The 22159-nt window shown below is 37.5% G+C and overlaps 1 non-coding gene across 1 annotated transcript; it reads left to right on the top strand.

Annotated features, from left to right (window-relative positions):
- The first annotated feature begins 331 nt into the window (after positions 1 to 331).
- Positions 332 to 492, top strand: LOC122225758. The gene has a single exon (XR_006205360.1). It is a non-coding gene; the product is annotated as a U1 spliceosomal RNA (small nuclear RNA).
- Positions 493 to 22159: the final 21667 nt, after the last annotated feature.

The raw sequence follows: 22159 nt of genomic DNA, 5'->3' as shown, positions 1-22159 counted from the left end.
TGATGGCATCCATTCCTTGAGCATGGTAAAGCACTCCCATTTATTTAAGGCCTTTATGCCCTTAATAAATTAAATTTTCTTTTCTTAGAGATCATATGCATTATTTATTCAGTTAAATTCATAGTGTATAGTTTTAATTGTTATTAGGAATGGCATCACAGAATCTGTTATATTTTTAGTTAGCTATTGCTGATGCAGAGGAACACTACTGACTTTTGTAAATAGATCTTATATCTGACATTCTTATGAAATCTCTTATGAGATCTATAGTCTTTCTGTTAACTTACTCGGGATTATCTCAACTGGAAAAAAAAAAAAAAAGAGTGAGGAGATACTATGGCAGGGGAGATACCATGATCACGAAGGTAGTTTTCCCAGGATGAGGCTCATCCATTGCATTCCAGATGTCTTGACTCTTGGGATTTCCCCAAATGAGGGAAACTTGACTGCATAATTTGTGGTAGTAGGGAAATGTGTTCACGCTCTCCCCTCCCTGTGCCACCACACCAAAAAGCAAAACAAAATAAAACAATCCAAAAACAAGAGAGAGGGGAGAAGAGGAAAGAAAAAAAAGAAGAGGAAAGAAAAAGAAATACTTTCTCTGAAGCAGATAAGGAGCAAATCTAGTAACCTATATGTAGCAGGAAGAACAGAGAATTGAACCTTTGTGGAACACACTATAATCATCAGCTGGTCTGTTTAATGGCACAGGCAATTTCTGCTTTGCATTTGCAATGATCAACTTATTCAATTCTGCCTCGTAAATACTTACAATTACTTTTGGCTTCCTTATTAATATGCTCAGTCCTTTTTGCCCTCTATAATTATGAATTTCAGAAAGGTATTTTATTACAAAAGATTAGAACCACTTGTATTGCTTTATCTCAGCAAGCAGAACAGTAGTCAATATTCTATGTCTTTCTTTGAACAGTCATTATTAATAATTCTGAACATTCTCACCAGTACTCAAAATGAGGAAAAAATTTAGTCCTATGTGTTGGAGGAAGAAAAAATCTCTTCAGTAGTTTCCTGAATGATGACTATCAAAAATGGCTATGTCAAAGTGATCCTATTTGCCTGATGATCCAAATTTATTGCTTAATAAGAGTTTTAAGAGATTAGTTGCATCAAAATATACCATTCTCTAAATTGAACACTATCTACAAAATGAAATTATGCTCCATTGCAACAAACTTGGACAAAGTTTCCATGCAAACATATGACTATAGAATCTAAAAATTTCCCCAAATAGTCACAAGAAAAAAACTAGATGACTTTAAATATTTTTAAGATGTTTTTAATGTTTATTTATTTTTGATAGACAGAGATAGAGTGTGAGCAAGGGAGGGTCAGAGAGAGAGGGAGACACAGAATCCGAAGCAAGCTCCAGGGTCTGAGCTACCAGCACAGAGCCCAACATGGGGCTCGAACCCACAGACTACAAGATCATGACCTGAGCTGAAGTCGGATGCTCAACTGACTAAGCCACCCCGGTGCCCCAAAACTAGATGCCTTTAGAAACAAGTTCCTGAAAATGATTAAATCAATTGGGACTGAAAATTTCTTCACCACCTAAAAAATCCAAGAAATCATTTGGCCAACAAGTAGTTTCTACCAGAATAAAAGTGTAGCACTTGGCAAAACTTAAACATATGTATTTTAATGAAAAAAACAAAAACAAAAACAAAAACCTTTTTTTAAAGTAAGCTCTATGCCCAACATGGGGCTTGAACTCAACCCTAAGATCAAGAGTCACATGCTCTACTGACTGAGCCAGCTAGGTGTCCCTAAGCATATGTATTTTAAACAGCATCAATTGGATTTCTACATAAAGCTTTTTGTAAGCTAAATTAAATCCAGTGCTAAGGCATACAAAAGAAACACTAAGATTAGTTCTTATTTAAGAGAACAGACTTCTATGTATCCATTAAGCGGGACAGATAGACAAATTTGTAACAATGGGATAATCTTAGCTGCCTTTAGTAGAGTAGGACTCAAAGTAAAATATAATGGCTTAGAAAGAAAGGAGAAAATCATAACAGAAACATCTTTATGAAGATGATCCCGTATAATTCTAAGACACGAGAACGTGACATTTAATGGAAACGTTTTCAAACAGAACAGTACTGATTTAATGTAGGTCATCACTAAAGGCGGCAGAGCCACCAATGGTATTGCTAACTCACTGTACTTTGTGTATATCTCTGTGAAAACACAAGTTCACACTATGTCATAATTTTGAGCACTTGGCATTCAGAAATTATCCCTTCCTCTCCTGTTTTGTTTGTTTGTTTTAAAATTTCCTGTACTCAGCATGGTGGATAGGTGTGTAGTAGGTGTTCAATCTTGGAAATGCTTTGTGTTTTCAAGTGATTTGATTATATGACTTAAGACTTTGAACTATTTCTAGATGTATTCACTATCACTGGGTTGTCTAATAGGCATATGACTTACTCTGCTTGAGCCACAATACCCTGAATTAGTTCAGTCTAGACCAATTATTCTAACCTCCAACTTGGACTTTTAACTCTGCCAGATGCTATTTGACAGTGGATTCTCCAATACTGAAAATCTTGCCAAGCATACATTATGTAGTTGCATAATTACAGCTTTCTAATACTCAGTATGGTATTATTAGCTCAAGCTGTAGCTCATTTAGTGTACATAATTACAGCACACTCAGCAGTGAACACTGACCTACAAAAAGGGGGGGTGGTTTCTGGTGCTGTTTTTTTATCTACTTCAATTAACAATGTTTGTAGTTATTACTAAAACTCCAAATTTTGACAAAGTTTGATATTCACATTACACTTTCATGTGCCTCTGGAATACCTAACATCACACTGATATTTTAGAACTATGATTTCTGCTAATGGTTATTGAATATTATTTGAATAACACTTCAGGGTTTTGTTTTGTTTTTCTTTTCCTTCCTCTGGTGGGTGGCTGGTGGCAAAACAACAAGGGATAAAATGGTTTAAAAGAGTATGAGTCTTAAAGAAATGTTCTGCTGGAGAGTTATCATTTGTTAAATTTTTAGAATGCCTAGGGCATATTCACACTTCAGGAAATGACACTTTCTTGTCACCATTCCATTTACATATTTCACAGCATCCAGTACCCATCTTTAAGAGGCACAGGAGTTAGCCCGTAAGCAAATGGTAGTCCTAGGTGTGTTCTCACAGGATTTGGGATTATTCTGGACATGAGGTATTAAGTCTTAGAGGAACTTGGGAGGGGCTCCAGTTGCCTGGGCATTTCCTCTCTGACTAGCTTCACATCTTATTGCTCCCCTGTCACTGTTACACATGTCCTCTGAGCCACTTTTCCTTGGCCTACATGCTCCTTGGGGCTTACCTGCATTACAAGAAAGATTAAAAACTTAACCCCAACATATGGCACTTAACTGCAAATCACAATATCAATAGTTAAAGAACTTTATTTTTAAAAAGAGATGTCCTGAAGACTATTCTTTTACCTTTCCTTAACTGAATTGTCATGAATAACAAGAGCTAATGCTTTCGCACATTATTTCACACTGTAAATCTCTGTGAACCTTAAGAAGAAATCACTTTTAAGTGTGAAATATATTTTCCATTTTATTCAAGTACTCAAATTCAAAAAAAATGATTTTTAAGGAAGAAGCTTCAGTTTTCAAACTAGTCCTAATTTACATTTTAATTGGAATATTAAATATTCTGAAGGTGAAAGCCATGGCTGCTTCAATTTTAACGACCTCTTTCCATTTCCAAATACACATAAAAGTAATTTTAATTTATGTGGTTGAAAGTTCACATACTAATATAGACAGGAAAATTGATTTTAATTCCATAAAAGTCTTTTTGGTATTCTGTAAAAAGATGCTTAACACCATAATCAGTTAAATAAAGGGGTTTTATTTTATGTGGTAATTTTTCAGACTGTGGTTTGACCAATAACACACACACACACACACAAACACACACACAGAGTTTTCTTTATACTAAACCATGTTATAATACGGTTCCACTTAAAACATCTTGACATTTCCCTTACACTGGTCTTGTGACCATTATAGAACTGAATGACTATTATGAAACTCAGTGATAGGCTACATTAAAAAAAAAAAAAAAATGGGCCTCTCTTGATAAGTGTCAATAAAGTACAGATATGTTAGCCCAAGCCCCGCTTCGGGTGAGCCTGAGCCCCGCTTGGGGTCTGCACTCTCTTTCTCTCCACCCCTCGCTCACTCATGCTCTCTCTGAAAGAAAGGAAGAAAGAAAGAAAGAAAGAAAGAAAGAAAGAAAGAAAGAAGACAAGACCAGAGATAAAAAAAAAAAAGACTTTTGTTCATTGCTTTCATTCATAATTGAAGGAAATATGAATTTAATTAGAGATAAATTAAAATAAAGATGTCTTTTTTTTTCCCTATCTAGGTGTACAGACCCTGAAATGTATGCATAGTTATCCCTGGTTCATGCCTTCCTTTCACCCATCCTGTGTAAGGACTATAAGGACCCTGTACTAGACTTATTCTGTGCCATTCAAAAGAGCAGAACCAGGCTCAGTGGGTTCATGTTATAAGAAAGACAGATTTTTGCCTGAAACTAATATAACACTGTATGTTAACCACACTGGAACTTTTTTTTAAAAAAAGCCCACATCTACCAGTAAAAACATTTGGGTAACAGTATGTTTCATTTCTGATGAATACTTTAGAAATAAATACTAAGATTATATAACAGGCAAAAAAAATTAAGTCAAATTTCAGTTAACATAATGGAGAATCTCCCAAAAATTAAAAAATCCTCAAAAACAGTAGACCACATAAAGTAATGAATTTTTCATTGCTAAAAACTTCAAATAAGGTTGAATGTGATTAAATAAGGATTTCTGTATTAGAAATGAAATAAAATGTAACAAGAACAATGTTTTCTAGACATGTGGAATGCAGCAGGCCTGGTAACATTTGCCAGGCACCGCACTTCACCTTCAACAACTCATGCAATTCTAACAGAATACTGGGACATAGGCATTATCCCCTGAATATTAGCTCAGGGATTTTTAAATATCTTGGCCAGGCCAAACATCTAAGAGGTTGAATTCAAATCAAGGTCTTTCAGGCCCCGAAGGTTAGTAGTTTCCAACTGAAAAATGGAGTTAATAATACCTACTTATAGGATTGTTATGAGGACTTAAAAAAATAATAAATACCAAGTGCGTATACCAGACTATCATGGATAATAATATTCTAGGTACTTTACATGTATAAACTCATTTCATCTTCAGAGCAACTCTATGAGGTAGATGATATTATCATCCCCATTTTACAGATGAGAAAACAGAAACGCTAGGATGTTGAACAGCTTGCCAAAAGTTACACAACCAGTAATTGGACTTGAACCCAGGCAGTCTGACTCCAGGTTCCAAGTTGGTAACTACTATGCTATGCTGCAGTCAGATACGCTGCTAGCAATTTGTTTTATACATTTGCAAGATTTCTCTTCTCAACAAGACAATTATTGTTGAGGGTAAAACATTGTCTTAATAAAACTAGGGTTGTTTGAGGCATAAAAATTCAAACGAGGCCTACAGTTTTTTTCGTCACTGTACAGTTCATAAATGTAAGATCTCTGTCATCCTAACTTTAATTTACTTTACGTGCTAATATCTAAGTAGGAAAGAGCTCCTCACTTCTTGATTCTTATTCCTCCACTCCTACTTCTGTCAAGGCTGTTGGAAACAAAAACGAATGACTCCGAGACAAAGCAAAAAATCTGGGCAGGTCTCCTATCTGACTTTGAGGGAGATCAGCAACAAATCTATCAGCTTTACCTAAATCCCTCTGCAACACAAACAATAATCATTTAAAAGAACCTTACGATTTCATTTGTAGATTTCGCCCATTTTTGCCCACCCACCATATCTTCCTTGTAAGTACAAGACTTTTCAGGATCCATCCCTGTCAGTTTGTTTCAGAACCAACTTGTTTTGCCTCTGTCACCTGTTTCTTTTAGTCATTAATATTATTATTTATAATCTCTGAAGACTTTTTGTTCTTGGTTGGTCACTGACAATGTACTCCGGAAGAAACAAGAACCACCCACTCTCAGGGAAGCTTTGTAAAGTGCCACTTTGATTGTTGCTAAGCCGGGTTTCTCTGTCCTACGCTGGACTCCAGAATGATGATTCACAAGCTGAGATTTAAGACTTGCTATTTCAAAGAGACAAACAAAATATTTATTTCTGTCTTTCTCTAGAGAAGTTATTTGAGTCACTCACATGTCTCTCTTGGTATTTAAAAGGCTATAGTTTTAAGTAATTATATGACAATCTTGATAAATGGATATAAACTGCTAGCAAAGCAGGGTGTTACTATTGTACTTGCAAAGAAAGCAGTGTTTTAACATTCACATGCGTTCTCTCATTTGATCCTCATAAAAACTCTATGAGGTTTTGGGGCGCCTGGATGGCTCAGTTAAGCGTCCGACTTCGGCTCAGGTCATGATCTCGCGGTCCGTAAGTTCGAGCCCCGCGTCGGGCTCTGTGCTGACCGCTCAGAGCCCGGAGCCTGTTTCGGATTCTGTGTCTCCCTCTCTCTGACCCTCCCCCATTCATGCTCTGTCTCTCTCTGTCTCAAAAATAAATAAACATTAAAAAAAATTAAAAAAAAAACTCTATGAGGTTTTAATATCTTTGTATGAGTGACTAAAACAAAGTGGTTGAGCAAACCACCAGAGGGCCTGTCCCTGGTATGTGGTAGAACTGGAATTCAATCCATGTCTGTCAGATTCCAGAGCTCAAGTTCTTAAACCTCTATATTCAGCTCTCAGGGACATTTTTCAACAACCCAGACAGGCCACTGGCAAATACTGCTGAAATACTTGGTTTACATCTTCTACACTAGAGTCTTCTATCCACTTATAAAAATGTACCCCAAGCTACGTTCCCTGATATTCTCTGTGTCTTTAAATCCTTTCAGACAGTTCTGTTTTATCTCCTGATCACCATCCTCTGTGCTGCTTAGTCCCAAGAAAAGTTACTTTTAGCAAGAAGTCTCTTCTGCGGGTCAATTTCACAAATGCGGTCACAGCCATTACCCTTCAGTGGGATCAAGCTGAATCCGGCTGAATCATCCCTGGGGTAATGAGCTGAATAGAGGCTGTGTGTCAGTGACAGCTAACTCATACCCTACAACACCCACCTTTAGGATCTTCTAAGAAGCGGGAAACCACTAGGCCAAGTCACTGGGGGGAAAATTTGGACCCCAGTTATCAAATTCAGATTGCTCACTGTTTTGGAGAACTAGCAACGCATACACCTGTGAACAATATTTTCCTAGAAAAATCCTTTTAGTGTCTCCAGCTGTTCCTTAACCTTCTGATCAGGTCTTCATAATTCAAAAATAACTGCCAGAGTTATGCAGGTGATTTTTGTTAGCTCAAGTCAAGCACTTGTTCCCTCATACTTAAGGCGCCTATGGCTGCTTTGCTAAAGGATTGTTTCATCAATAAATACTGGACTTGACCTTATACCTCTGTTGGCAGCACGGAAGTACAGAAATGTTGTAAGATATCTGGTAGTAATGATTATAGTAAGAAGCATTTCATGGGAATTTATTCTCTTCTTTAAAAGAAATGTAGACTATAAATACTAGAATCTGCCAGAAGAAGAAGAGAAAATCTTAGGTTGGTGGAATTGGAGAATTTTTGTGTTGTTATGTATCATTTTGATTTCAGTTTGCAAAGCTTTAGAAGTCTTTAAATAAATACAATTAAGAAGAAAACCTTTTTTGTGAGCCAGAGAAGCATTTTAGTATTTGTTCTGATTTATTTTTAATTTCTTGCTTACTAAAAAAACTATGAAAGATATTTTCTATTTTTTTTTAAGTTTATTTATTTTGAGAGAGAGCATGAGCAGGGTAGTGGCAGAGAGAGGGAGAGAGAGAATTTCTCTGCACTGCCAGTGCAGGGCCCAACATGGGACTCTAATTCATAAATTGTGAGATCATGACCTAAGCCAAAACCAAGAATCAGACACTTAACTGACTGAGACACCCAGGCGCCCATGAAAGATATTTTCTAAAATAAGACGTAGTAATGGCTGATAAACACCCAAAAAATTGTTGTATCTAATTAGTGCAATTTTTTTTTAAATTTGTGAATTAAAAACAAGAGAGAGAGAGAGAGGAAGACAGAGAGAGGTCATCAATGGTTGCAGTGGTATGGTTCCTATAGCATAGGTGAGTTTAAACTGAAACAATCCTTCTGACAAATTAAGTCTGCATAGGTCCAACAGCAATCAGTCCAAGCTGAAATAGGAGGCAGGAGCAATGTCACCAAAGAAAACTGGGACTCATTATCAGTGTGTTTGACCAGGTCAGAGGAGTTTTACAAACAAAAGTTGTGGCAGAAAGACAATGTAATCTAGTATGTATGTAGATCAGATCAGATTTATATGTATGGCCATAATAATGTAATTATCTAATCTAATGTTAATTAAGTCATTACTAATAAATGCTAATTTAACCTAATACAGGTTATAAAACTATATTTGAAGCATGGGAATTGGAAAAGCATGTGTGTGGTGGGGAGGAGAAAGTGATGAGGTAGGCTTCAACCTTCATCTTTCATAATAGGAGGTTGCTCAGAATGAATTGAGAGATGGACGTAAGAGTCAGACATACTAAGATAAAAATATCAACTTTCCTATTGAGAGACAAGATTTGGGTTCTGGAAGATTTGGGGGGAAGTGATCCTAGGAAGTAGAGTGAGGATGTGGGAAAGAGACAGGGAAGGGAGAAAAGCCAGTAAAACATGGGTCAGGGAACTCAATCCCCCAGGGAAACTTCTGAGAAACTGTGTGGAACCCACCTTAGAATTGTCCTACCAGGGAATGGGGAAGCTGGTCCCACTAGCTGAAGATGGTGTTGACTGCTCTGCATTTCCGCTTCCAGTAGCAATAAGCGCACCTGTGGGGCCAGAGAAAGCCCTTCTGTGGAAAAGCAAAGATGCAGAGGGGTCAGCCAGATGGAAGCCATCACCACAGCCACAGGCAGGTAAGCTTAGAGACGGGTGTTGCATAGGGGTGGGGTGCTAACAGCTTCTGTCAGACATCCGCTGGACTGAACCATGAAGGGTGAGCTTCCTAATATTTCAACTGTGAGTTGGGCCTACTTAGCCACTCTATCACTGGCCTCACACACAGAGGGCAGACTCTGCCTCAGTATGTTCACAGAATGGAAGCAGAAGGCACCCTGCCTCAGGCAGGTGCACACAAGAGAAAGAAGAGTGGGCTGAGGCAGGCCTCCTTACTAGCCAGGTAAGTCACTCCTCCTCTATAGAGGAGGGAATGCCAGAGGAGAGAGAGAGGAAGGGCCCCAACAGAAATCAGCATATAAAAGCTAATACTGCAATTAAAAACAACAATGACAGAAAGGAGTGGAATTCACATATTATTTCAGATTATCAAGGTATACACCCCCATACAGCTAAAAAATTGCAGAAGTTATCTTTTGGAGAGTGGGAATTGGACTAGGAGGAATAGAAAAAGGACTGCTCTTTTTCACTACAATTTTAATCATGACATCTTATTATTTTAATCTGCATCCATGCATTATTTTGATAAAACATTAAATTTGAAAAAACTATATGGCAGACCCACCACACTGAGGAGGAAAAAGTTTTTTTTTAACAGATATGACAAAATAATCCCAGTTATAAAAAATTCTACATGAACAGTTGTTACTTTTATAATCAGGAAAATATACATACATACTAAAAATACTTTAAAATATATAAATAAAGCATAGATGAGTTGGACTCACTGATACGGTCCTTCTACATTTTATACTTACAAGTATTATACTTATTAAGTATTTGATTTTATTTCAGTAATTAATTCTAAGAAGCAACAGTGAAAATAAATTTAAGAACATGAGTGGTTACACTATGCTAGTTCAAACACCCCTGTTTGATTGAAATGTCTGGGGCCATCGGGATGTAAACAAAACCAGTGAGGTACCAATGTGAAATGCAAGAAACTCCGGATTTGGAAGAAAAAAAAGAAAAAAAAAGCCTAAACTGGAGTTCTAAATCTGCCACTCACTAACTCTGATGTTGGTTATGTTCTTGAACGTCACTGAGCCTCAGTTTCCCTCTGTAAAGGGGGTGTAACAATGCTTACCTCACAGGATTATTTTTGAGATGAAGTGAAATAATGTATGAAAGCACTGTAAACAGTTATATAAATACAGGTATATATTTGAAAAGTGTTTTAAATATTAGATAGTAAAACAAAAAAATACTTATAGATAACCTATTAGTAGAAGAATTATAAAGGCACATTTTAAAATTAAAATTTCAAAAAACAATAAAATTAAAATTTTATTAGAAAATATATTTCAATTTAAAATGTATATGAAGATAGAGGCACCTGAGTAGCTCAGTAGGTTAAGCATCTGACTTTTGGCTCAGGTCATGGTCTCGTGGTTCATGAGTTTGAGCCCCGTGTCAGGCTCTGCACTGGTAGTGTAGAGCCTTTTTGGGATTCTCTCTTTCCCTCTCCCTCTCTGTCTGACCCTTCCCTGATCTCTCTCACATGCACTCTTTCTCTTTCAAAAGAAAGAATTAAAATTAAAAGAATTAAGATGTTGATGAAGATAAAAATTTCCATCACTAGGTGCTAGCCAGTACCTTGGCACATTTATAGCAATCCTGTTTTCCACATTACAATTTTTTTATTTCATTATAAAAGAAATATGTGTCTATTAATATATCCTCAAATGTGTCTTCACCCAAAATGACTTTCAATGGTTACAAAACATTTCATCAAGCAGCTGTGTAGTAATTTGACATCTTCCTATTGTTAAGATAGTTAGGTTGTTTCCAATTTTTCAGTATAATTGACTTGGGTTCAGTATGTTCCTAGACAAATTGTTACACTCTGACTCAGAATTGCCTATTTACTCATCTGTTTCCCTACACTGGACAATAAGCTTTGGGAGGAACTACTTCTTTTATGCCTTTGTTACTTACTGCCTAGTATTTTGTCTGGCATATAATATCTACATATATAAATATGTGCTCTGTGAATGAACAAAGGAATGAGTTAACGAATGATGGTACTTCTCTACAATTTAAGTGGTATTGTAGGGATGCCCAAGAAAATGAGATAATCTTTATGAAAGTGCTTTGTGTGTTTTAAACTTCATTATCTTTTAATCAGCATTATTTTTGCTGTTTTTGTTGTTACCATGAACCAGAACAATAAGAAGGAGACATTTGAGGGGCAGATGTGGGTGTCAGTGGGGATATGATATGGGAGAGAGGGGTGAAACACACCTCTTCCTCTCCTAGACACTGGCAAGCAGGCTCCATTTAGAGCCCTTTGTCTGCCTTGGCAAGGACACAGCTTTCATCTTAATAGAATCCTCTGCTGGCAGTGCAGTAAGTAGCTGTTTCAAAGCAGGAAGGAAAAACAGTAAAACGAATGGCTGTGGGAAATTGTGAGAGGAAAACATTTTTCTCATTTTCTACTTAAAATTTGAGTTAGGAATACACAAAGGGGAATACATGGAAAGAAATGCAGACTGCCTCTGCATACCTAAGTTCTATGCTTGAGGCCAACACAAATGTGTATTTGCTAAAATCTGGATGTAATGTGCTGAAAAAACTGTAGAGGTTAGAAAGTCTTAGAAGCAGTGTGTATTACAGGAGGAGTGCTATATTAAGGTAATTTCTGGTTTCAAGGGTGCACCAAGGAACCTCCTGGGTGATGGAAATAGTTCATATTGTGTTGGAGTGGTGGCTACATGGGTGTATACAATTGCCACAACTCTCTGAACTAAACACGTAGGATCTCTGTGTATTTTATTGAATGTAAATTGTAGAGGCTGCTTTTAGGCAACTAACTTAAGCAATGGAAACCTGAATAAGTTTAAAAGATCCCATAGTGGCCACTGGGGCTGAATACAAATAGGCCCATCAGGTGGCCCACTTCAAAATATCCATAAGCCCTAGCTGACCAACTTATACCCAGGCACAGGTACCTAAAAAGGAAAATTCCTTAAGTTCCCATACCTTCTTACTCCCCTCCCCCCCCCCCCCCCCCCCCCCCCCCCCCCCGCTTAACTACAGCCTCCCACCACTGCCTCCTGGCTGACAGTCTCTCCTTTGCTGTCTAGCCTGCTGCTCCCTTGCAGTGTATTCAATAAACTTCTATTTCCTTTGTTCTGCCTTGGGTGAATTTTTTCACCACCAGTGCCTCTGGCCTCTACCCTATCAGATCATGCCAAATAAATTATAACTCAATTTGAAAAATTATTAAGTAATAGAGAGACTCCTGGGTGGCTCAGTTGGTTAAGCGCTGGACTCTTGATTTTGGCTCAGTTCATAATCTCACGTCCATGAGTTTGAGCCCAGAGTCAGTCTCTGCACTGTGGAGCCTGCTTGGGATTCTGTCTCTCTCCCTCTCTTTCTGCCCCTCCCCAACTCGTACGCACTCTCTCTCTCAAAATAAATAAACTTTTAAAAAATTATTAAGTAATAGAGATTTTCTTTGTGGTTGCAAAAATAACATACATTCATTCTAGAAAGTTTAGAAAATACTGATAAACACAAAGAAGGGAATAAAAATTATGTGGACTTTTATTGCCCAGAGATAATCACCCTTAACAGTTTGTGTCACTGTTATCTGAGTTTCCATCATCCCGCCATCCCATTTAGGAGGCTACCTAATAAAGCAATATTTATCATAATATGGACATAATGACCCAACCACTTATAAAATTTGTTCCCACCCAACATCCTCTAGCTTAACATGAGGTTTCATCCCCACCCATCCTGTCAAAGTGCTGGTCAGGCAGCCATTGCCTGAATGTTGGATATAAACATCCACAAATGTAATGGAAATTGACCCTAAAGTGAATTATAATTTTCTAAAAAATCAAGGTATACTTCATAAAGTCAGTGAACATAATGTTGGAAAACTGCTGGGTCATGTAAAAGCCATGGAAAAATAAGGAGTCGACCCGATGTAACTGTACTAAAAGAAAATAAACAGGTCTGATGATAAGCACTTCAAAAGAGAATGATTCGACTATTAAACATTACAAGAGGCTCTTTGGAAAATAATGAAGCCCTCAAATTATTTTTGTTACAAAAGTTATGATAGTACTATAAATGTCAGCCATAAAGTGGTGAAGAATATTATACCATACTACGATAAAATTATATTGAAAAGAAAAAAGCTAAAATCTCAACATTTTAAGTTTTTTCCCAAACATTAAAAAAATTTTTTTCTATAACATAGTAGCTCAAATATTAACGTGCATAGGAATCACCTGGAGATCTTGTTAAAATACAGATGATGATTCAATCAGGTCAGGAGAGGGGCCATAGAGTCTGCATCTGTAACAAACTCCCAGGAATGCTGATTCTGGTAGTCTCTGGCCCTTACTTGAAAAATAAGACTGTAAAATTGTGGTTTCAGCAGATTCACTTTACATGGCCTTTATTCAATACTAATTATCTCTGAATATTAAGAAACTCCTCTCTATCCTCCCAGCTATTTCTAATTTAACTGTTCTAGACACATACAATATACATTTCTTAAAATCAAGTGAGGGCTCGTTCAAACAGATTTTTGGACCCTGATACCCATAGTTTTTCTCTTGGTAAATCTGGGGTGGGGCCCAAAAATTTGCCTTTCTTACTAGTTCCCAGGTGATGCTACTCTTGTTGGTCCAGGTATATGTGCCATGAATCACTAGTTTAGACTGATAGCAAATAACTTCAGGGTGTTGTTTACAATACTCAAATTAGACATTCTGCTTGTAACATCTGAAAAACAAAGAACAAGATAGAAATTGTACAGATCACAGGAACAAGCCCCAAACATTAAACTATCTAAATGTTCCTGCTATTTACTGAACTCAATGATCCAGCTCACTGCCCAAGGTTCAGTATTATTTTGTATATGATGTATGTCAGTGTTCTCTGTTTTGACACAATTGCGAAATTATTTTTATTAATGATTCTCTATAATTTGTATTTTTAATTATATTTCCAAAGAAAGTAATAAAACTACATATATTAGATATGCTTAGATTATCAATTGTTTTATGTCCTTGCTGTTCACAAAGGATTGCCCCTCACTTTACAGGTAGCAACTCTATCATCTTGTGCTTGCATTATTAGAATGTGCAAATTCATACATATTTATTGGTATAAACTACTCACTACACACATTTTCTTTGTATGGATCCTTTCAGACAATCCTCTCGTTTTGAGAAGATAAATGCAGATAATACAATCTTCAAATCCACTTCCTATATTTGTAATACAGTGCAATACAATGCAATAGGCAAAAAATCAACAATCAACTTAAGACTTCACTATAATAACCCTCGTCCTCTGAGGACCCACCACTCAGGATACTGCAAACCTTTAATTACTACTCTTAGTATTGTTATTCAGTAGGCAGTGTAATCATGTAACTTCATTTTCATCCAGCACACAGGTTTGCTATCAGTCCAGAGTGCTGTCATGGGAAGCTATGTCAGATACCCCAGGAAGAAGCAGAGTTTGTAGTGGCTAAGCACTCTAACTCTAGAGCCAGAGAGTATATAGTTCACATCCTGGCTCTATCATCTACTATGAGTTCTGCAGTCTTAAGCAAGTAAATGGATCACTCTGCTCTCAGTTTTCTCATCTGTAAAATGGGAATAATAATAGAGCATATTTCACAATATCATTGTGACACTCAAATAAGTTAATATGGTAAAGAATTTAGAACAGTTCCTGGCACAAATTTAAAAGGCAATAAATATAGCTATTTTATTATGTCCCTAACACTGAACTGGAAGTCAGAAGACCGGGGTTCAAGTCTTGGCTCTGTCACTAGTTTTGTAACTTTAGATAAGCTATTTCGCCTTTCTGAGCTTTGTCTGCAAAACAGGGCTCACGATCCCTGCCTTGCCAAGCTGACAGAGTTGTGATCTCAAATAAAATAGTACATGTAAATGTGCTTTAGAAAACTGTAAAGCACTATATAATAAAAAGAGTCAAAAATCCCTTTTTATAGTTTTCTCTTATTATAAACCTTATTTTAATGCATTTAATTATATGAAATATTTTATAGAATAGAAATATGATCAAAGCAGGAAAGTATTCTGAATGAATACTTTCTTTTCTTACATTTTTATAGTCACTTATTTAGCAATTTAATTTTTTTCTGAGATTTAATGTTTATGTATTTTTGAGACAGAGAGAGACAGAGCATGAATGGGGGAGGGTCAGAGAGAGAGGGAGACACAATCTGAAGTAGGCTCCAGGCTCCCAACTGTCAGCACAGAGCCCGATGTGGGGCTCAAACTCATGGACCATGAGATCATGACCTGAGCCAAAATTGGATGCTTAACCAACTGAGCCACCCAGGCTCCCCTTTTTCTGAGATTTAAAATGAAACTCATTAGAATAAAATTTCTACAGTGTCCTTTTCTCCACTAAAAATAAAAGAAACGTTTTGCTATCACTAGTCTTCTAGCTGTCTAGTATGGTATAATATAAAAAGTGTGGGTTTTGAGAACAGAAGACCAATACAGGTCCCATGTGAGCTGTGTGACCTTGCCCAAGTCATTTAAATGTTCTGAGCTTCTGGTTTTATCACAGGAATGATAGTAGCTGTACAGCCCACCTCCCTAGGTAGGCCCTAGAGGGAACCTAATGAAATACAAATTTTCATAGTTGCATAGGTTGAAGATAGCATCAGATATATATTTAGACCATGAATCAGTGAATTTTTTTTCATAAAGACTGAACAGTAAATATTTTAGGCTTGGCAGGCCATAAGCCTCTGCCAAACTACCCAATTCTCCCATCATTGCACAAATGCAACCATAGACAGTATATAAACAAATTGACATGGCTGTATTCTTTTTTTTAATAAAAGTTTTATTTGTTTATTTATTGAGCAAGAAAGAGTGGGGGAAAGGCAGAGACAGAGACAGAGAGAAAATCCCAAACAGGCTCTGTGCTGTGAGCACAGAGCCCAATGTGGGGCTCGAACCCACAAACTGTGAGATTGTACCCAAGCCAAAACAAAGAGTCAGACCCTCAACTGACTGAGCTACCCAGGTGCCCTGGAATGGCTGTGTTCTAATAAGATTTTTGTGGTAGGGTCCCCTCCTAAGGGGGAAAAAAAAAAAAAAAAACCTCAAGGCAACCTGGCTATACACGTATGTGACAACATCCCTCATGACCTTGTAACATGAGACCATTTAATCAGACTACATGTCTGTGTGCTACCATATATGAGACACAAAGAAGTAGGAAAAAAAAAAAAAACTAAGCCACATGGCGTTCAGGGCTCAGTTCTTCGGGTACAAACCAAACTGAGCCGTGCCAGCAGGAATAAAGTTGCTTCCTGGAAAGAAAAGGCTCGGTGTCACAACTCTCTGTGCGAGAATCCTGCTACCCTTTGTGGACACTGAAGTTTGGTTTTCATATAAATTTCACATGACATGAAATATTCTCCTTTCAATATTTTTCAAACCATTTAATTTACCATTCTTGGCACAGAAGCAGGCAGTGGACTGAAACTGGCCTATTAGCCATACTTTACTTACCATGCCTAGCCCATAGCAGATGACAGTAGCTAATATTAGACATATAACGTTGATTTATAAAATGTAAACATTAGGTATAATCTATTGGCAACTTTCCTGTTCTTCATCACGACCTGAAGACTATCAGCCATTGTCCCATTATCACAGCTGTACTCTCCCAATAGATATAATTCATCTGGAACTGTGGGCTTGGCACCCTCTAAAGCATTGATTTAGACTCTTACTAAATCTTTCATATATATCAAATTTTAATTTTCTCATTTTCAATTAAATGTTAAAAATCTTTTTTTAAGTAAAGTAATTCTCATTCTAAAACTTTCAAAACACAGAGAAAGGTAAAAATAATGAGAATCTCTCATAATGATAGCATTCATATCAGTTCCTGCTTATGTTTTCTACCTTCCCCTTTGAAGACTATTCTCTTTACTGAAAAAACAAAAAAGAAGTAAAGCAACAGTTAAGTGGTTACACTTTCTCTGCCATCTGTCAGTATTACATCATTTTCTACCTCCAAACATAGCTTTGTTTTGTTTTGTTTTAACTGAATTGTATTTGTTATCCTCAACTTCAGCTGGTTCTGCACTTTATCCTTCCTGAGTTTTTCTTCCATGTGTGTCCTTGGTTGTGAACACCTCTTTCTATCATCAGCATTTATCTTAGCAGAGCCCCATTCTTTTCAGCCACATGTTGTTTCTTTGGTATTTTCTTATCAGCTTTATATGCGATTGTAATTTCTTACAACCCATGCTTCCCTATGGAAGGGATAAACCTAAGGATAAAATGGAACCATAGAACACTAATAAATAATATTTTTTTCTGATTTTCATCCCAACCCTCTATTGTGGGACTTGTAGCTAAACTTTTTTTATTTTTTATTTTTTTAATGTTTATTTATTTTTGAGAGAGAGAGAGAGAGAGAGAGACAGAGACAGAGTGTGACCAGGGGAGGGGTAGAGATAGAGAGAGAGAAACACAGAATCCGAAGCAGGCTCCAGGCTCTGAGCTATTAGAACAGAGTCCAATGCGGGGCTCAAACTCACAAACCACGAGATCATGACCTGAGCCAAAGTCAGACTTTTAACCAACTGAGCCACCCTGGCGCCCCCTGGCGCTGCTCTTAAAGTCTCGTCCAGTTGTCTCTAGGAAGCTCATAGGAGGTGTGAGGAAGCTCATGTGCTCATAAACAAGTCATGTCAGCTATCACCTCTGTCTGCCATGATTCTCTCCTACTCAGGCCCTCTTTGATGACATCTGCTGTCCAAACCTTTGCTTCCCATGAAGTTAGTTGATAGTGCCTGGCCATTGCCTCTACTGCAGGTGATATCCATACCAAGGGTGTTTTCTCCTATAGCTACAAACTATTAAAATCTCTCCCACTCTTGAAACTGGTTCTCACTGCTGCAGGGTAATGAGGGCTGGCCTTTACTGCTGCTACCACCATCCCGGCTGGTCACCATTGTAGACTCATTAAATGTTAGAGTTGGAGGAGGCAATTTTTAGAGTCTTTAATGCGCTGAAGCCTGCTGCACCAAAGTAGGATCACAGCTCTTCCCCTCTGTGTGTTAGCATTAACAGATGAGTAACAAGATAGGATTGTCTTGTTATCCTAGTATCTTACACAGTTCGTTGAAACAGAGATTTCATTTCTTGTATTTCCCCCTCCTTAGGACTCTAACATGGGTTTACAGACTCTGGGTCAGAGGCTAGACCTGAGACATAGACACCGTGCTCTACTAATTGCCCCTCTTGTGTGGCCAGTTATTGGTCCAAACCTAAGAGCACTACTTTCTCTTCCTTTAGAATGAATTCTTTCCCAGGAAACTCCATTTCCTATCATGCGAATAATGGAGGACTCATGCCCTGACACTATACATGCAGGCATGTCTGAATGCCAGTGGTGATTAAAATTTAGGTTCAAGCCAGAATCTTCCACTGCATCCAAACAATTCCACCCCTTAGTCTCTCTCATTTTTCTTAATCTATTGTCCATTTTTAATGATGCTGGCCATAAAACCAGAGTTGTCTTTACTCTGAGCTTTTAGAAATCTGTTTTTCTAAAATCTTCCATATGTTTTTATAGTGGACATCTGTTGTTTTGCATGTCTCCTCAAGAACACTGCTCCATCAATCCTGCCTTCACTCTCCTATTATCATCAGTTTCCTCTCTCCACTAGATCATTCTACCAACATATAAAATTTTCCCATTACAAAAAATCTTCTCTTGACATCCCTCTTCTAGCTACAGCTCCATTTCTCTGTTCTGTTTTATTGCAAAACACAGATATAAACTGTATTGTTTTTTTTTTATTTCTTTTTAATGTTTATTTTTGAAAGAGAGAGACAGTGTGAGCAGGAGAAAGGCAGAGACAGAGGGAGACAGAGAATCTGAAGCAGGCTCCAGGCTCTGAGCTGTGAGCACAGAGCCCAAAGCAGGGCTGGAGCCCACAAACTGTGAGATCATGACCTGAGCCAAAGTTGGGGGCTTAACCAACTGCGCCACCCAGGTGCCCCTGTATTGTTGTTTTTGATATTTGTAGCCTCCAAATTCTCTTCTCATGAAGATATCTCTCTTGAACAGACTCTATAGGGTTTTTTCACCTTCAGACATTTAAACTGCTCATGACAAAGCCTCCAAGTAGTTAAATCCAAAGGTCAGTCCTTATTTTCACTTGATCTCTCTCTTTTTAAAAAAAATTTTTTTAATGTTTATTTATTTTTGAGAGAGAGAGAGAGACAGAGTGTGAGCAGGGGAGGGGCAGAAAGAGAGGGAGACACAGAATCTGAAGCAGGCTCCAGGCTCTGAGCTGTCAGCATAGAACCCAACATGGGGCTCAAACTCCCCAACCATGAGATCATGACCTGAGCTGAAGTCGGACGCTTAACTGACTGAGCCACCCAGGTGTCCGTCACCTGACCTCTCTTTATTTGACAGAGTGATCTCTCCCTCTTTGAAGTATTTTATTCTCTTTCCTTCCAGGATACCACATTCTCTTCGATTGCCTCTTATCTCATTGGCTGCTGCTTCTCATCCTCCAGTCTTCTTTAGGGATCCCTTATCATCATCCTGACATCTAAACATTGAAGTACTTAATCCTTGGGAGTTCTTTTCTTCTATACTCTCTCTTTCCTTCAGTGATCTCATTCAGTCTCATGTCATTAAATATCATATATATACTGATAAACTCCACAGCCAAGAACTCTTACCTGAATCCTAGACTCATATGTTCCGCTGCTATCAACATCTCCACTTTGAATCATAACAAGTATCTCAAATTTAATAAGGATGCAGTGGAACTCCAGTTCTTCCACAAACCTGTTCCTCTCACAATTTTCTCCATCTTAGTTAACTCCAGCCTTCCTGATCACTCTTACCAAAAACCTCAGAGTTATCCTTGATACTTTATTTTACTTCTCCAGCCCTCCCCCCAATTCATTACCTTGAAAATATATCCAGAATCCGACCACATTTTTTTTAAAGTAGGCTCCATGCCCAGTATGGAAACCAGCATGGGGCTTGAACTCACAACCCTGAGATCAAGACCTGAGCTGAGATCAAGAGTTGGTCGCTTAACTGACTGAACCACCCAAGCAACCCCAGAATCTGACCACTTTTAACCCAGTCCACTGTTATCATTTTGGTCTAAACTATTAATATTTCTAATCTGGATTATTGCACTGATCTCTTACCTAATCTCCTGCTTCTTCCCTTTGGTCTACGTTTTTCAATGTCAGCTAGATGATATCACTACTCTGTTCAAACTCTCCAGTGGCTTCTCAACTCATTAAAATCAAAGTCAATAGCCTTCAAGACATTTTATAACCTTTGATCTCCTCTCCTACTCTTCCCTGGCCCACTTGAGCAAGATAAAAACCCACATATGCACCGCTGTTCCTTCCCCCCTTTTACCCAGATATCTACAGAGCTCATTCTCTTATCTGCTTTGGCTCAAACGTCCCCTTCTCAATAAGGGCTTTTCTGATAACCCTACATAAAACTGCAGCAATTCCTATTCCTCTTCCCTGATATTTTCCTACAGTACATATCTCCACCTGAAATATTACATATTTTATTAATGTAGCTGTTTATTGTCTCTCTCATCCCAACTAGAATGCAAAGTCCAATGAAGCAAGGATTTTTGTTTTTATTATTCATTGTTATGTATCTGGAATCTAAACTAAGCCTACATATAGTAGGCGCTCAGTAAATATTTGTTGAAGCAATGAATCCCCAGCACCTGTAATTCTTGTAGTAGAACCTTAATTTTCCTTTATGGAACGATTCCTTTTCAGTCCATTAGTACTGACTTCAGCTCCTCAGCTTCAGACCTAGTATGTGCCTAGTATATTCCTACCCCCACCCCTCACACAGGTCACATAATTGGTTTAGAGATGGGCCCATAACACAAACCTGTCAAATGACTCTCCAATCCCAGAAATCTGTGGAAAATGTTGGGAAAGAGATATCTCTAATGAGCTTGTTAACCTTGAAGGACAGAAGCTCAGAGCTATTGGAGGCCATCTTGCCACTATGAATGGTGACCCTGTCTTAAGAATGAAGACAGTAGACAGAAAAGCAAATAATAACAAAAGAAAAATACTGTTTCTTGATGATTTATTTTGAAAACCTGGATCCGACTGTGCCTGAGTCCATTTGAATTAGATTTCTGCCACTTACAACTAAAGAATACTAACAAATTCATACTCTACTCCCAGTGTCCAACTCTAATGTGACACTGCCTCTCTTTCTTAATCTTCTTGTAGCTTCTGTATACTTCACTGACTGGTTTTTATTTATTAGTAAAAGTCAATTCCCTAATTGCTTCCTTAGTCTTCTGAGTAATAAAATTATCAGGTAGGAAAGTAAAGAATTTTTTTTCTAATTCTTTGCCTTTAGTAGAATGGAACATTCGATACACATTGGAAGAGTTGCCATTTCTCCTCTGAATTGCCTCTGTGTCAGTTTTGTAACTGGAATTGGAAAGCAGCTTCTAGAACATCTGTCTGATTAGGTGACAAGCAGCATAATCCTACAATAATATCACTTGCATTTTCCCCTTTTTATATTCAATCAAATTCCTTTCATTATCTCTATCCTGGCACTTTTAGATCTCCTTATAAGTGAACATTATTTTTGAAGTCAGGAAACATTTATTGAATCCAAACTTCATACCTCATATTTTTCTATATGCTAGGAATATAAAGATGAAATTTTGTTTTGTTAAATAGCATTATCTTAACACATAGTAGGTTTTGACAAACATTTGTTGAGTAAGTAAGTAAGTGGATACACTGATATGCAGAGCTACTTGAATATTCACTGGATCTATTTCCTCTGAACAAGATTTGCCTTTCTGTTGACATATTTTAGTCCATTCCAACAATTCTTGGCAGTGAGATAACAATAATTTTGATTTACAAACTACTAACTGACAATATACACAGTGTTTTATTTATATTACCACTATTCCAGTCAGTAATCTTTGGGTGAATAGGAACAAAAACTTATTCAAGTTAACTTTAATGAAAAGGCTTTATAGTATATTGCAAAGACGT

The sequence above is a fragment of the Panthera leo genome, chromosome B4, assembly GCF_018350215.1.
Source record: "Panthera leo isolate Ple1 chromosome B4, P.leo_Ple1_pat1.1, whole genome shotgun sequence".
In the NCBI taxonomy this organism is placed as follows: Eukaryota; Metazoa; Chordata; class Mammalia; order Carnivora; family Felidae; genus Panthera; species Panthera leo.
Note: the sequence above shows the minus strand (reverse complement) of the source record. Positions and strands in the feature narration are given on the sequence as shown.